Here is an 18,183-nt window from a genome sequence, read left to right as displayed (position 1 = left end):
TTGGAAATGTTAATATATGGCTAAATTTTAAATATGCTGAACTGCTTCAAAATATGCGACAGGCCAAGGATGAAGATTATAAAAATATTCTACAAGATGTAAGAATTGGAAAAATGACTGAGAAAGGGAAAAAAGCTTTGCATAGTCGATTAATTTCAAATTTGTATGCAAATGAAAACATTCTTCCAGAGAATATTTTTAAAAAAATGACTGAGAAGAAATCTGGGATATGTTTGATGCCAACTCTGCAAGAATGTTCCATCTTCAATCAAAAAATGTTAGACTTAGAAAATGAAGAGATTGTGAAACTGGAAGCAATAGATAAAATAGAGCATATGGGTGCAACAATTGTTTTGTCAGAAAATTTGAAAACTAAATTGCATTCATTGGAGAAAAGTATTTCAAAAACAGCTGGTTTTGAAAAGACTCTGAATGTGTGTTTAAATTGTCGTATCATTTTGAGAAGGAATTTAAATGTTGAAAGCGGTCTGGTAAATGGAGCAATGGGTTATGTTGTTGATTTTGTGAATTACAGAAATAGAGATGGAATTGAATTTTTAAAAATAAAATTTGATGGCATTGAAGAAGTACAACAAATAAGTCGTTGTTCTGCTAGATTTTTACTTGTAAAAGACTTATATGTTCGCCGAAAACAGTTTCCTGTTTGTTTAGCGTATGCGGTGACAATTCATAAATCTCAAGGTTTAAGTGTAGATAGTGCATTGGTGAACATTGGAAGATCTGTGTTTAAAGAGGGTATGGCATATGTGGCATTATCTCGAGTCAGAACTTTATCAGGATTGTACTTGATTGCGTGTGATGAGACAAAGATTTCTGCCGATCTAGATTGTGTTAAAGAATACAATAGGTTAAGAAGAGAGTATGCTCCACATTTGCCTCAATATCCTCTGTTTGAAAAACGTGTGGTAGGCCGAAAAAGAAGAAATGAGGATAATTGTAGTGAGGTAGTTGCAAAAAGACAAAAAGTAGAGAAAACTATAATTGAAAACAGGAAGAAAAAGAATTGTGGAGAAAATGTTGTTGGATTTCAGTTTGAAAATAGTTCTGGTGTCAACTGCTATGCTAATGTAGTGGTTAATGTTGTTTTTTTTCTTAAAAGTTTACAAGAACAGATTGTTGAAAATCGGGATCAAAGATTGTGTGGTTTATTGAATTCTGTGTTTCAGAAATGTAGCAGTGGTACACCACAAATAGAAAGTGTAACGGAAATTCGAAATATTTTAGATTTGTGTTCTGGTCAAGATAAATTTTCACAAAACATTCAGCAGGATTGTCAGGAATTTTTAATGTATATGTTTGGTGTTTTGGAAGATGAAGGAGTAGATGTAGATAATCTTTTCAGTCTTTCTTATCAATGGCAGCATGACTGCCACAATTGTAGTTTATCAAGTACTACTAGAATAGACACTGAAAGATTTATATATTTGACTTTACCAGACTGTAAATCAGTGTCTTTTAAAAATCTAGTTAAAGCAGCAGATCATAATATGGTGTGTACCCAATGTAACTGTACAATGCTGTCCACATTATTTATACAAAGGTATGGGCAGTATATCATTTTAGTTTTGCAACGATGTAGACCTGATGGAACTAAATTGACAACTTCTATTAAAAATTTTGTGGCTTCTCAGTTATCAATTTCTGGAAGGACCTTTACAACTGAAGCTATTATTTATCATGATGGACCTTCGACCACCTCAGGACATTATACATGCTACTTAAAATCTGAAAATGGATGGAGTTACTGCAATGATTCTCATTTAACTTATAAACAACGTTTGCCTTATGACTCTACAAATTCTTATCTAGTGTTTTTAAAACCAAAGTTTTAGTAAAGGGAATTGGCCTTTGAAGACGGGAATAGTTAATAAAAGTTAGTTAGTTAGTTAGTTAATCTAATATTTTAAATTATTTATCTCATGTAGATACTTTAAGTGGATCTCAAAGTAAAAAATACCGATATATCAGACACAAATTGGCCGTGAGGATTGTGTATGGTATGATGTTTTTAGATCTTTTTTCATAGGAAGTCGATGAAATGGAACTTATAAGGAACAGCAGACTTTTTTTCTACCAAAAGGACCTTCACTATCTTCTACTTGGCCTCATGGAAAAGTAAGTGAATCAAAGATTAGTGTACATATATGAGATGTATGTTTGAAAGGGTTTTTTTAAACACAATCTTTTAGATTGTGTTTTTTTTTCCCGCTGTTATATGATGAAGACTTTGAACTCACTAATTTAAGTGGAATTTAATATATTCTGAAAACAGCAAAAATAAATAATGTAACATATTGTAGAAGTTATTGTGTAGTTTGCATTATGTAATTTATATTGTGTTCACATTGTTATGCACTCATTTTCTTTTTCACCCTTATTTACCTCTCTTTACTAATTTACACTCTTTTTTCATCGCTGTTTCTTTACTGCACTTCATTCACAACTTCTTAATCTAATAGGGACTATCTGCATTTCCTCAGTTTCTTCCACCACTTTTTATCTTTTCTATATTCTCACAGTACCACTGCTTTAGTGTCCTAACCCTCTTTCTCTTTCTCCTTTTTTTTTCTTTTACACTCATTATACTGTAGTTCAGTTAGTTCTTCCTTTTGTCTTTCTTTTACTCTCTCTCTTCTTTCTCTCTATTACTCCCCATGTGTTGCCCTTATTCACTTATATGTACCCTCTTTCACCCCTCTTTACTTATATTCACTGATATTTACTTTCCCTCAATCACTGCTATTCTTTTCCTCTGATTCCGTCACTACCTGTCATTCTCATACTTAACTGTCCTTCTTTTTACTTTCAATATCCATTTATATTCTCCCCTAACCTCTGCTTTAGTGTTCTTCCTATTTCTTCTTTCTTTTGCTCTCTTATTCATTTTTCTTTTCTTAGTTACTTCCTTTTACACTTTTTATCTGTCTTACTATCTATTACACAGTCCCTCCTTCATTATTTTTTTTTTCTTTTTTTTTATAAGTGCGCTGACGGTACGCGCACCGGTGCGCGCACCGAAAGCGCACCAAAGTGAAATATAAAAAAAAATATTTTAAATTAAAAATATTATCTCAATATACATTATAGTGTTCATTTTTACAAAAACATACTTTAGCAATTCACTAAAAAACACATAGGTATGAGTCTGTATAAAAAGTTAGGAATTAGCATTAAAAAAACCTATGAAATTCACTGAAAAAACCATAGGTTTCACACCAGTTATAGTTAGGAATTAGCATTAAAAAAACCTATGAAATTCACTGAAAAAACCATAGGTTTCACACCAGTTATAGTTAGGAATTAGCATTAAAAAAACCTATGAAATTCACTGAAAAAACCATAGGTTTCACACCAGTTATAGTTAGGAATTAGCATTTAAAAAACCTATTAAATTCACTGAAAAAACCATAGGTTTCACACCAGTTATAGTTAGCTGGAAATTTTACTGATATAAAACCATTGAAATTCCCACGTTATAGTTAGTCGGACTCACTATAACTTGCGCGTGCAATGCACTGCTGATGACATCACATATTACATCACTCATGACATGGTCAGTGACATCACTCATGACATCACTGATGACATCTCAAATGACATCACTCATGACATCGTCCAGTGAATGTGTGTCTTTCTGAAAAATAAATATATTTTATATATGTATATGTTAAGGTCGATGGAAGAATAAATGTTTAAATAAGTGTCTAAATGGATGTTTTTTTTAAAAAAATTGATTGCTTAACTGGCTTATTAAGTGTATCTTAGTGAATACATATATTAGCGAGTAATGTTTAAATATTTAAATATATGTATCAGTGTTTTACTTTGTGTATAAGTGGCTGCATGGGTTGGTGAGTAGCTACATGTGTGTGTATATGGGTTATTAGATGCTTTTTTAGTATCAGTATGAGTGTCTGTATGGTTTGGTGGGGCTGTTATTTAGCACATAGATGCATCAATGACTGACTCACTGTTTGTATGTGTTTTGAAGACAGCATTTGTGTAGGATTGTATGGGTGGATGAGTGTGTATATGTGTGTGTTAGAGAGTGAATGCCTCTCTCACTAGTGTCTTTATGAGTAACTACATATGTTTTAATCTTGTATATATGAGAATTGATGTATATAAGTGAGTATATGTGAGAGTGAGAGATTGAAGGAGTTCCTGTTTAAATAAGTATGTGTTTCTATAAGTGATTGTTTAAGAGAGTAAGTATGTGCAAGTTTCCTTAGAAGTAATGTGCTAATGTGTGTATAGTTGTATATGCAAATAAATGGATGTTTATTAGTTTATTTGCATGTGTGAGTATATGTATGAGTAAGTTTTTGATGACTGTCGGTGTGTAACAGAATGAATAGGGGTATCACTACATATGATGAGTGAGTATATGTATGAGTGAATACATAAAACTGTTGGTGAATGTGTAAATTTGTATATAGATGGTGAAATTACTGAATTGGTTGTTGTAACTGGTATGGGTATATCCACTTTTTTTTAATGTTAGTTTCTATTTTTGAATATGTGTTTCAAAGGTTACTTTACAGTGAAAGGAGGTCTGTCACTGTGTCACAAGGATGTTGTCATCAGTGATGTCATGAGTGATGTCACTGACCATGTCATGAGTGATGTAATATGTGATGTCATCAGCAGTGCATTGCACGCGCAAGTTATAGTGAGTCCGACTAACTATAACGTGGGAATTTCAATGGTTTTATATCAGTAAAATTTCCAGCTAACTATAACTGGTGTGAAACCTATGGTTTTTTCAGTGAATTTAATAGGTTTTTTAAATGCTAATTCCTAACTATAACTGGTGTGAAACCTATGGTTTTTTCAGTGAATATATATATATATATATATATATATTCACTGAAAAAAACCATAGGTTTCACACCAGTTATAGTTAGGAATTAGCATTTAAAAAACCTATTAACCTATGGTTTTTTCAGTGAATATATATATATATATATATATTCACTGAAAAAAACCATAGGTTTCACACCAGTTATAGTTAGGAATTAGCATTTAAAAAACCTATTAAATTCACTGAAAAAACCATAGGTTTCACACCAGTTATAGTTAGCTGGAAATTTTACTGATATAAAACCATTGAAATTCCCACGTTATAGTTAGTCGGACTCACTATAACTTGCGCGTGCAATGCACTGCTGATGACATCACATATTACATCACTCATGACATGGTCAGTGACATCACTCATGACACCATCCTTGTGACATAGTGACAGACCTCCTTTCACTATAATGTAACCCCTGAGACACATATTCAAAAATAGAAACTGAAATTTTTAAAAAAATGGAGATACCTATATCAGTTACAACAAGCAATTCAGTAATTCCACTATCTATATACACATCCACTCATTCACCAACAGTTCTATATAGTCACTCATACATATACTCACTCATCATATGAAGTGATACACCTATACATCCTGTTACACACCGACATTCATCCAAAAGTTACTCACACACATATTCACACGTGCAAATAAACTATTGGACATCCATTTATTTGAATATAGAGTTATACACACACTTCCACCTTACTTCTATTTAAAATTACACATATTTATTCTCTTAAACAATCACTTATAGAAACACATACTTATTTAAACAGGAACTCTTACAATCTCTTACTCTCACATATACTCACTTATATACATCAATATTCATATATACTAGATTAAAACATATGTAGTTACTGATAAAGACACTAGTGAGACAGTCATTCACTCACTAACAAACACATATAGACACTCATCCACCCATACAGTCCTGTACATATGTTGTCTTCAAAACACATACAAACAAAGAGTCAGTCACTCATGCATCTATGTGCTAAGTAATACCCCCACCAAACCATATAGACACTCATACTGATACTAATAAAAATATCTAATAACCCATATACATACACATGAGTGGATGTGTATTAGATGGTGGTATTACTGAATTGGTTGTTGTAACTGGTATGGGTATATCCACTTTTTTGAAAATATTAGTTTCTATTTTTGAATATGTGTTTCATGGGTTACATTACACTGAAAGGAGGTCTGTCACTGTGTCACAAGGATGGTGTCATCAGTGATGTCATGAGTGATGTCACTGACCATGTCATGAGTGATGTAATATGTGATGTCATCAGCAGTGCATTGCACGCGCAAGTTATAGTGAGTCCGACTAACTATAACGTGGGAATTTCAATGGTTTTATATCAGTAAAATTTCCAGCTAACTATAACTGGTGTGAAACCTATGGTTTTTTCAGTGAATTTAATAGGTTTTTTAAATGCTAATTCCTAACTATAACTGGTGTGAAACCTATGGTTTTTTTCAGTGAATTTCATAGGTTTTTTAAATGCTAATTCCTAACTATAACTGGTGTGAAACCTATGGTTTTTTTCAGTGAATTTCATAGGTTTTTTAAATGCTAATTCCTTACTATAAGTTTCACTTTATAAATAAGACTGTTAGCACTCTAGTTGTTCTTTTTAACACTCTGGTACATTCTGTCATTGGGCTACAGTTGTGCTACATCTAGTTGAATTTTGGGCTACATTTACAATTTTTTAATCTCTGGTGGCCATCTTTGGGCTTCATTCGGCTACTTTGGGCTACATTTGGGCTACATTTTGGCTCTAACATATATTAAGCCCAATGTAGCACAATACATATTTTTATAAAGTTAATTTTTTTACAAACCACTTCAGAATAGGGCTACCTGTCTCTACAATTATCCCATTTTTTTTTTTTCTTTTTTGGGGGGAGCGCTCCCAGAGCGCGCCCCGGAGTGCGCCCCGAAAAGCGTATTTCTGAAAAGCGCCCCCGGGCGCGCTCCGGGGAGCGTCTCGTGAGCGCCAATATCGCAAACGAAAACATGATCGTGACGTATCGCGTAGCCGCGACCGCGTGATACGCACGGCGTAAGCGCACCCGGAAGTACTCGAACGAATACGATCGCAAAACGTAAACTTCCGACGCGCTTACGCTGCGTGCCCCCGTGCGCGTAGCGTAAGCGCGTCGGGTCATGTGAGCAGAAAATAACACTTTTCATTGGTTCATAACAGTTTTAGTTTCATAATGATGAAGCCCCTGGTCTTGTGACCTGAAAATAACACTTCTCATTGGTTCAGGACAGTTTTTTTTTCTAAATGATGAAAGACCCCACCTTTTTTCCTTATTCTGACTTTGTCCTTTGACTGAGGAAGACCTGTTTGTTGCTCTCTCTACTTTTTTGCTCCAATGGCTTCAGTAGTAGCATCAGCTGGTGCATCTGCCCCCCCCCACCACCACCACCACCAAGAGGACCAGCTCCAAATTATATTGGTGGTCAAGAACAGGAGGAGGAGGAAGAGGAAGAGGAGGAGGGGAGAAGAAGATGGCTGCCAGAAGAAAATACACCTTACAAACCCAAACCACACATTGTTTGGCAGTTTTTTTCAATCCCAGAGGGGCAAAAAAAGGTGAATGCTCCCAAGGTGACTTGCCTCATCTGCAATGATGAACTTTCACGGGGCAACCCAAACAAGAAATATTCTTTTGGTAACTATACCATGATTCGGCACATGACAAGAAAGCATCCAAACAACTACTCTCGCGCAGAGTTCCGGGAACTGGCCAGTAACCTCCCCCAGTCATCAAGGACCCCCTCCCAAAGAAACCAACCCTCTTCCTCGCAACCAGAAACATCTGAGGTGATGCCTTGCATTCAGCCGAGATTTGCTGATTTTAAAATTACTTGCACTGCTTGTGGCAAGCTTATCTCCTATGGGGAACAAAGTATTAAGCTCATCGTCCTTGCAGGTGATAATCACAAGTGCCCCAAAAAGAAATAATTTTTTGGGTTTTTTGTTTTTTTGCTCCAGTTGAGCCAGTTTCAATTCCCTTTTTTTGTTTCTCCCCCTAAAAAATACAAAAAAAATATAAAACTGTTTTGAAAAGCCAAAAAAAGTTTAAAAAGTTCCAAAAACACAAAAAAAATATAAAACAACAAAAAGAAGAAAAAAAAAGTTCTTTTAAGAACTACCTCCAATTTCTAAATGAAAACTTCATTTTTTTAAAACTCTGTCATCTTTTTCCCTCATTTTACGCTCCCCGGTGCGCTACCTGGTGCGCGCACCGAGCGCTTCCCCCGCGCAAAACGAAAAAAAAAAATATATTTTAAATGCCCCGCGGGGCCCTTTTATAGCCCCCACATCAAACCTAGGGGGTCAAAGGGGTCTATCCCTGACGCCTTATGGTCAGTTCCCACTTTGTTTTAGCCACCTCTTATGTCTCGATTTTACCGAGACACAAGATGGCGACCGCTCTGGACTGTTTGGAATGTTTACAGACACCCGAGAGCCAATCAGCTTTCCATGCGCACCTCGCGTGTCGCGCCTGGAGCGCACTCCGGTGCGCGCACCTGTGCGCTGCTATAGATATATATATTTTTTTGGACCTAAATTACTCAAAATCCACTGGAGCACATATCTTGAGACATAGCAAAGGCACATCGGGCTACCAGTCCCTACAATTTTGCCAAGTTTGGTGTAAATCCATTCAGCCGTTCGGGCTAAAAGTGAAATCGACCGCCCTATGGAAATTAACATGGGGAAAACGCGTTTTGGGACCCCCATTTTATCTCGGCCCCCGCTTATTGTATCCCCCCCAAACTTTCAGGGAAGGACCGGAGCTTGACGAGGCCATTTTCCTGAAATTTTCAGGCAGATTCGTCAACCGGTGCCAAAGTTATTCCAAATAGAATTTTGAGATTTAACATTGAAAAAAATCCTAACTATAACTACCTACTGGCGACCGCCAGTAGGTAATATATATATATATATATATATATATATATATATATATATATATATATATATATATATATATATATATATATATATATATTACCTACTGGCGATAGCCAGTAGGTATATATAGTTAGGATTTTTTCTCTATGGAACTTTTGAAAATTCTATGTCTAATAACTTTGGCGTTTGTGGACGGAATCGGCTGAAATTTTCAGGAAAATGGCACATTTTGTGTCTGAGCAGCCCCTGAAAATTTGGGGGGGGGTCGTCAAGGGGGGGCCGAGAAAAAAGGGGGGTCCCAAAACGCGTTTTTCCCATTAATTTTTCCATAGGGCGGTTGGCCTCACTTTTAGCTCGAACGGCTGAATGGATTTGCATGAAACTTGGCAAAATTGTAGGGACTGTTAGCCCGATGTGCCTTTGCTAGGTCTCAACATATGTGCTTCAGTGGATTTTGAGAAATTAACGTTTAAAATAAGATATATATCTGTAACAGCGCTCCGGGCAGCGCTCCGGTTCGCGTACTTTTCGCGTAACGGAACTTTGCGATGCGAAGCTGATTGGCTCTCCGGTGTCTGTCAACATTCTAAACAGTCCGGAGCGGCCGCCATCTTGTCTCTCGGTAGGATCGAGAGACAAGAGGAGGCCAAAACAAAGGGGTAAATGAAGGAAAGGGGGCAAGGTAGACCCCTTCTGACCCCCTAGGATTGATAAGGGGGATATTATAGAGCCACGCGGGGCCCAAAAAAAAAAAAAAAAAATTCCGATTTTTTCGCCGTAGAGACGCGTCTTGGTTCGCGAACCGGGCAGCTAACCGGGAAGCTAACCGGCAGTGTAACGGGAGTCTGAGGAGAAGCTGATTGGCTGTCAACATTGTAAACAGTCCGGAGCGGCCGCCATCTTGTCTCTCGGTAGGATCGAGAGACAAGAGGAGGCCAAAACAAAGGGGGAAATGAAGGAAAGAGGGCAAGGTAGACCCCTTCTGACCCCCTAGGATTGATGAGGGGGATATTATAAAGCCACGCGGGGCCAAAAAAAAAAAAAAAAAAGACGATTTTTTCTCCGTAGAGACGCGTCTTGGTACGCGAACCGGGCAGCTAACCGGAAAGCTAACCGGCAGTGTAACGGGAGTCTGAGGAGAAGCTGATTGGCTGTTAACATTGTAAACAGTCTGGAGCGGCCGCCATCTTGTCTCTCTGTGGGATCGAGAGACAAGAGGTGGAAAAAAAAAAGGTGTAAATGAATGAAAGGGGTAAGGCAGACGCCTCCTGAACCCCTAGGATTGATGAGGGGCAAAAGAAAAAAAAATTGCGATTTTTCGCGGTAAAGGTGCTTCCTGGTACGTTAACCGGGCAGCTAACCGGCAGCGTAACAGGAGTCCGACATATTGTGTTTTTTGAACGTTTGTGATATGTGCACGTGTGGATTTTGTCTAATTAAGGTTAAAAAAATATATATATATCTTTAAGCGTGTTCTGGCGCGCTTACGTTTTGGGTTTGGTTTGCGCTGCAGAGACGATACGTCACGGTTATGCGATGCATCATGAGGCGTCCCACGGGCTACGTGATACGTCACTTAATAAAGAATATATTTTACAGCTATAGATATTAGCTTTTAAAAAACCAATGAAATTCACAGAAAAAACCATAGGTTATAGAACATATATAGTTAGGAATTAGCATTTACAAAACCTTGAAAATTCACTGAAAAAACCATAGGTTATAGACCATATATAGTTAGGGATTAGCATTTACAAAACCTTATTTTATTTGCACAAAACCATTGAAATTCCATATATAGTTAGTTGCACTAACTATATATCGCGGACCCGCAATCCACTGCTAATGATGTCACATATTACATCATTCATGACATGGTCAGTGACATCACTGATGACATCACTGATGACATCTCAAATGACATCACTGATGACATCACTGATGACATCTCAAATGACATCACTGATGACATCACTGACATCTCATTTGGCATTACTGATTACATCACTGATGATATCATTTATGTGATAATACATCTTCAGACTCTAATATAACCTTAGATACACTCAGTGTAAACAGGCACTCACAGACTGTCACACATCCATGGAGTTACTCACACACCTAGTCAGTCATGCAAAGAATCAATCACATCTCCATTTCCTCAACTATACAGTTATACACACCTTACTTATTCAAACATATACTAACACATATTTACTCTCTTATACAATCCTTGATACAAGTTCACAATGATTCATACAGCCACTCTCACATTCACTGGCTCTTATGTTCAGTTATTTATATATGTCAACTCTCACATGGAGTGTGTTTTACATATGTACTTACTTTGACATGTAGCACTGAGATATCCATTCACTCACCAATATACTCATGCACACAGTCAACTGTCCATACAGCTGTTTCTACATGCACTTTTGAACCCATACACCTAGGGAATCAACTGCTCACACATCTATGCACAGAGTTATACACCTCCCAGCCACCCACACACATACTCAGTCTCCCATACAAATACTTGGGCAACCATTCAATAACCCATATAGTTACTGATATAGCTACTGATTTAAACATGCAGCAGTTTACAGAACAACATAAATAATGATTGCCAAATTAAGACACTTTAATCACTAACCCATGCACTCAGTGAGACACATTTAATCATTCTCTCATACAGTCAGTCATGCACCTACTAAATCCTTCATCCAGACACTTATACATCCACTCATTCTTCAATATGTAAGACATATTTTAACTTTACAGAAACATACAGTCACTGGGTGTTGTCATCAGTGATGTCATCAGTGATGTCATCAGTGATGTCATCAGTGATGTCATTTGAGATGTCATCAGTGATGTCATCAGTGATGTCACTGACCATGTCATGAATGATGTAATATGTGACATCATTAGCAGTGGATTGCGGGTCCGCGATATATAGTTAGTGCAACTAACTATATATGGAATTTCAATGGTTTTGTGCAAATAAAATAAGGTTTTGTAAATGCTAATCCCTAACTATATATGGTCTATAACCTATGGTTTTTTCAGTGAATATATATATATATATATATATATATATATATTACCTACTGGCGATAGCCAGTAGGTATATATAGTTAGGATTTTTTTCCTATGGGACTTTTGAAAATTCTATGTCTAATAACTTTGGCGTTTGTGGACGGAATCGGCTGAAATTTTCAGGAAAATGGCACATTTTGTTTCTGAGCAGCTCCTAAAAATTTGGGGGGGGTTCGTCAAGGGGGGCCGAGAAAAAAGGGGGGTCCCAAAACGCGTTTTTCCCATGTTAATTTCCATAGGGCGGTTGGACTCACTTTTAGCCCGAACGGCTGAATGGATTTCCACGAAACTTGGCAAAATTGTAGGGACTGTTAGCCCGATGTGCCTTTGCTAGGTCTCAATATATGTGCTTCAGTGGATTTTGAGAAATTAACGTTTAAATCAAGATATATATCTGTAACAGCGCTCCGGGCAGCTATCCGGTTAGCGAACCTTTCGCGTATCGGAACTTTGCAAAGCGAAGCTGATTGGCTCTCCGGTGTCTGTCAACATTCTAAACAGTCCGGTTTTGCCGCCATCTTGTCTCTCGGTAGGATCGAGAGACAAGAGGAGGCCAAAACAAAGGGGGAAATGAAGGAAAGGGGGCAAGGTAGACCCCTCCTGACCCCCTAGGATTGATGAGGGGGATATTATAGAGCCGCGCCGGGCCCAAAAAAAAAAAAAAAAAAATCTGATTTTTTCGCCGTAGAGACGCGTCTTGGTAAGCGAACCGGGCAGCTAACTGGGCAGCTAACCGGGAAGCTAACCGGCAGTGTAACGGGAGTCTGAGGAGTAGCTGATTGGCTGTCAACATTGTAAACAGTCCGGAGCGGCCGCCATCTTGTCTCTCGGTAGGATCAAGAGACAAGAGGAGACCAAAACAAAGGGGGAAATGAAGGAAAGAGGGCAAGGTAGACCCCTTCTGACCCCATAGGATTGATGAGGGGGATATTATAAAACCACGCGGGGCCCAAAAAAAAAAAAATCCTGAGGAGTAGCTGATTGGCTGTCAACATTGTAAACAGTCCAGAGCGGCCGCCATCTTGTCTCTCGGTAGGATCGAGAGACAAGAGGTGGAAAAAAAAAGGTGTAAATGAATGAAAGGGGTAAGGCAGACCCATCCTGAACCCCTAGGATTGATGAGGGGGCTATTAAAGTTCCCTGCGGGGCAAAAGAAAAAAAAATTGCGATTTTTCGCGGTAAAGGTGCTTCCTTGTACGTTAACCGGGCAGCTAACCGGCAGCGTAACGGGAGTCCGACATATTGTGTTTTTTGAACGTTTGTGATATGTGCACGTGTGGATTTTGTCTAATTAAGGTTAAAAAAATATATATATATCTTTAAGCGTGTTCTGGCGCGCTTACGTTTTGGGTTTGGTTTGCGCTGCAGAGACGATACGTCACGGTTATGCGATGCATCATGAGGCGTCTCACGGGCTACGTGATACGTCACTTAATAAAGAATATATTTTACAGCTATAGATATTAGCTTTTAAAAAACCAATGAAATTCACAGAAAAAACCATAGGTTATAGACCATATATAGTTAGGAATTTGCATTTACAAAACCTTGAAAATTCACTGAAAAAACCATAGGTTATAGACCATATATAGTTAGGGATTAGCATTTAAAAAACCTTATTTTATTTGCACAAAACCATTGAAATTCCATATATAGTTAGTTGCACTAACTATATATCGCGGACCCGCAATCCACTGCTAATGATGTCACATATTACATCATTCATGACATGGTCAGTGACATCACTGATGACATCACTGATGACATCTCAAATGACATCACTGATGACATCACTGATGACATCTCAAATGACATCACTGATGACATCACTGACATCTCATTTGACATTACTGATTACATCACTGATGATATCATTTATGTGATAATACATCTTCAGACTCTAATATAACCTTAGATACACTCAGTGTAAACAGGCACTCACAGACTGTCACACATCCATGGAGTTACTCACACACCTAGTCAGTCATGCAAAGAATCAATCACATCTCCATTTCCTCAACTATACAGTTATACACACCTTACTTATTCAAACATATAGTAACACATATTTACTCTCTTATACAATCCTTGATACAAGTTCACAATGATTCATACAGCCACTCACACATTCACTGGCTCTTATGTTCAGTTATTTATATATGTCAACTCTCACATGGAGTGTGTTTTACATATGTACTTACTTTGACATGTAGCACTGAGATATCCATTCACTCACCAATATACTCATGCACACAGTCAACTGTCCATACAGCTGTTTCTACATGCACTTTTGAACCCATACACCTAGGGAATCAACTGCTCACACATCTATGCACAGAGTTATACACCTCCCAGCCACCCACACACATACTCAGTCTCCCATACAAATACTTGGGCAACCATTCAATAACCCATATAGTTACTGATATAGCTACTGATTTAAACATGCAGCAGTTTACAGAACAACATAAATAATGATTGCCAAATTAAGACACTTTAATCACTAACCCATACACTCAGTGAGACACATTTAATCATTCTCTCATACAGTCAGTCATGCACCTACTAAATCCTTCATCCAGACACTTATACATCCACTCATTCTTCAATATGTAAGACATATTTTAACTTTACAGAAACATACAGTCCCTGGGTGTTGTCATCAGTGATGTCATCAGTGATGTCATCAGTGATGTCATTTGAGATGTCATCAGTGATGTCATCAGTGATGTCACTGACCATGTCATGAATGATGTAATATGTGACATCATTAGCAGTGGATTGCGGGTCCGCGATATATAGTTAGTGCAACTAACTATATATGGAATTTCAATGGTTTTGTGCAAATAAAATAAGGTTTTTTAAATGCTAATCCCTAACTATATATGGTCTATAACCTATGGTTTTTTCAGTGAATATATATATATATATATATATATATATATATATATATATATATATAATATATATATATATATATATATATATATATATATATATATATATATATATATATATATATATATATATATATATATATATATATATATTACCTACTGGCGGTCCCATGTGGCCTAAAAAAAGATGTCATTGGTTCATAGCATTTCCCAATGTAACTATTGAAGGACCCCACCCATTTTAACCATTCTTGTTGGAGCATCTTTAGAGAGACATCTCTTTTCCTACAAGAATCCTTTTTGCTTGTTTTTTTGTGTTTTTCAAAAAATAACAAATAAAATGGTATCTGGACAGCAGCAGCAGCAGGAGGAAGTATCTTGTGGAGAAGAATATTTGCAGGAGGCACCACGTCCACAGAGGCCGGAATCTGTAGTGTGGAAATTCCTCACTTTTCCATCTGGAGATAAGAAAGTAAATGCGATAAAGGTGACGTGCAAAATTTGTGACAGATTCATGTCAAGAGGCAGTGAAAAAAATACTCTTGTGGCACTGCTTCTATGTACAAGCATCCTTGGACCACACATCCTCCCAATCTTGCTCAGTAGGAAATGAGGCGAGCTGCTTTGAACCCCTCACCTTCTGTGGCAAGTACATCTGGCACGTCCTCAGGAACACCTGCAATGGACATTAGGCCAGAATTCGCCTTTATCAAGCAACACTGCGTGAAGTGTAAGAAACATATGCTTTGGTGAGCAGTCAGTGGATGCAGTTTGTGCTACGCAATGCAACCAATGTTGTTAATTTTTTTTTTAATGATAAGTAATTCCAAAAGTTTCCTGTTTATCTGTTCTTTTTTTTGTTCATTTTTTGAAATAACACCAATAAAAATACAAAAGAATAAAAACGTTCTTATCAGAACTACCTTGTATGGTTAAAGAAAGAACTATAATTGCAAGGTAATGTGTGAAAGATTGGTTGAATATATGTATACATCATGATTGACTGAAAGAATGCATTAGTAGAGTATGGTGAATTTATAGGTGAAGATTTATGAGGAGGTACTGCAGCATGACACTGCAAGCTCTTAGAGTTTAGCTGCACTGCACTGTGGCACTTCCGATGCAAAGGGATGTGACATATGTACATAAATATGTTGTAACTCTGTGCTTCCCTCTGCACTGCTGCACAAACGGCAGCCATGCTGTGACACAGGCACCCTTGTACCATGGTGCAAGGATGTCTGTGTCGTGTAGAGATTGTATTTGTGCAGGAAGGGACACCTTCCTGCACAAACACATTCAGTAAAGGCATTTTCCTCTTTTAATACATGCTGTTGAATGCAGCATGCATTGAAAGAGGAAAAACGGAAGAGAAATGAAAACAATTCTCCTCGTTGCGCCTTGTTTCACCAACTCTAGGATGTCGCAGCATTCCCACACATCTACAGATTTACGATTTCTCATAAATCTGGAGATGTGTCTTGTTCTATGAGTGTTGCTTGGGAACACCCAAAGCAACACCTATACAACGCCCCTTCAATGCAAATATATGAAGGGGTCGTATTTACAAGGAGAGTAAAAACCACACAGTGTGGCTTTTCCTCTCCTTGTAAAAATGAAGGAGTGACTGCGCCATCATTACATTACAAAAAGTGACGTACTGTTTTTAAAAAAATTTATTTTATTTTTATTTAAAGAGATTTGTATAGCGCGAACAATACCCATGGGTATCAGAGCTCTTTACATAGCATGAGGTAAAAAAGGAGACAAATCTTGTAAAGTAAGGCTATACAAAGAGATCTGCCCCATAAGTGCTTAGGTATTGGCAGACTGATACAATAAAAACATAGTGCTGAATGAGTGATTGAAGAATTGCATGAGACTGACAGGAGGTATCCTACGCAGCATGGGTACAACTTCAGTTTTTAATGGAGTGGACCAATAGTATGTATCTACTTAGAGATTTTTAGGTATTATGCACAGAATATTTTATGTGTACTTGTGTTGGTGCCTAGGTCATTTTTTAAGAATACCACTAGTAACTGGAATGATGACTCTGCTGCAAACAGAGTGAACACTTAATTTCTAAGTGCTTACGTATTGGTGGAGTGATAGAATACTTAAATAGTGGTAGATACATGATTAAAGAAGTGCATGGGACAGACTGGACGATTCCTACACTGCATGAGTACTAACTGGGTATTTAGAAGAGTGTATCAATAGTATGTAGCTAGTTAGCGGTCTGCTTGGATAGTGCACAAAATATTATGGCTGTACTTGTGTTAGTAGCTAGGCCATTCCATAAGTTCATGACTAGTAAGTAGAATAATTACAGTATTACAAACAGAGTGTATAGTGAATTTATAAGTGATTAGGTATTGTTGAAGAAATAGGATAAATTGATAGTGCTCGATGGGTGATTGGAGAAATGCATGGGACAGACAGGAGGATTCCTACAGTGCATGAGTACTAACTGGGTATTTAGAAGAGTTTATCAATAGTTTGTAGCTGGTTAGAGGTGAGCATGCATAGTGTACAAAATATTGTACCTGCACTTGTGTTAGTGACTACGCCATTCCTTAAGTATACGAATAATAACTGGAGTAATTTCAGTGTTGCAAAGAAAGTGCATGCTGAATTTATAAGTGCTTAGGTATTGGTGGTGTGATAGGATAGGCAGATAGTGCTGGATGGGTTAATGTAGAAGTGCATGGGACAGACAGAAGGATTCCTAGACTACATAGGTACTAACTGGGTATTTAGAAGAGCGTATCAGTAGTATGTAGCTGGTTAAAAGTCTGCATGCATAGTGTACAACATTTTTTCCAGTTATTATAGGTGCTTAGGTATTGGTGGAGTGATAAGATACGCAGATAGTGCTGGAAGGGTGATTGGAGAAATACATGGCACAGACAGAAGGATTCCAACACTGCATAGGTATTAACTGGGTATTTAGAAGAGCGTATTGATAGTATGTAGCTTGTTAGAGATCTGCATGTAAAGAGTACAAAACATTGTACCTGTACTTGAGTTAGTGGCTAGGCCACTCCTTAAGTATATGAATAATAACTGGAGTAACTGCAGTGCTGCTCAGAGAGTGCATGCTAAATTTATAAGTGCTTAGGTATTGGCCGAGTGATAGGATACGTACATAGGGCTGGATGGGTGAATGGACAAGTGCATGGGACAGACAGAAGGATCCCTAGACTGCGATCTGCATGCATAGTGAACAGAATATTGTAGCTGTACTAGTATTGGTGTGTCTATGGTTTCGAGAATGGTAGTCTGTATTTTAGGGTGTGAGGAGGTGCATCAGATGATCATGTGGGCGATGTCATCAGCGATGTCATTT

This window comes from Lissotriton vulgaris, chromosome 9 (genome assembly GCF_964263255.1).
Source record: "Lissotriton vulgaris chromosome 9, aLisVul1.2, whole genome shotgun sequence".
Classification (NCBI taxonomy): Eukaryota; Metazoa; Chordata; class Amphibia; order Caudata; family Salamandridae; genus Lissotriton; species Lissotriton vulgaris.
Note: the sequence above shows the minus strand (reverse complement) of the source record.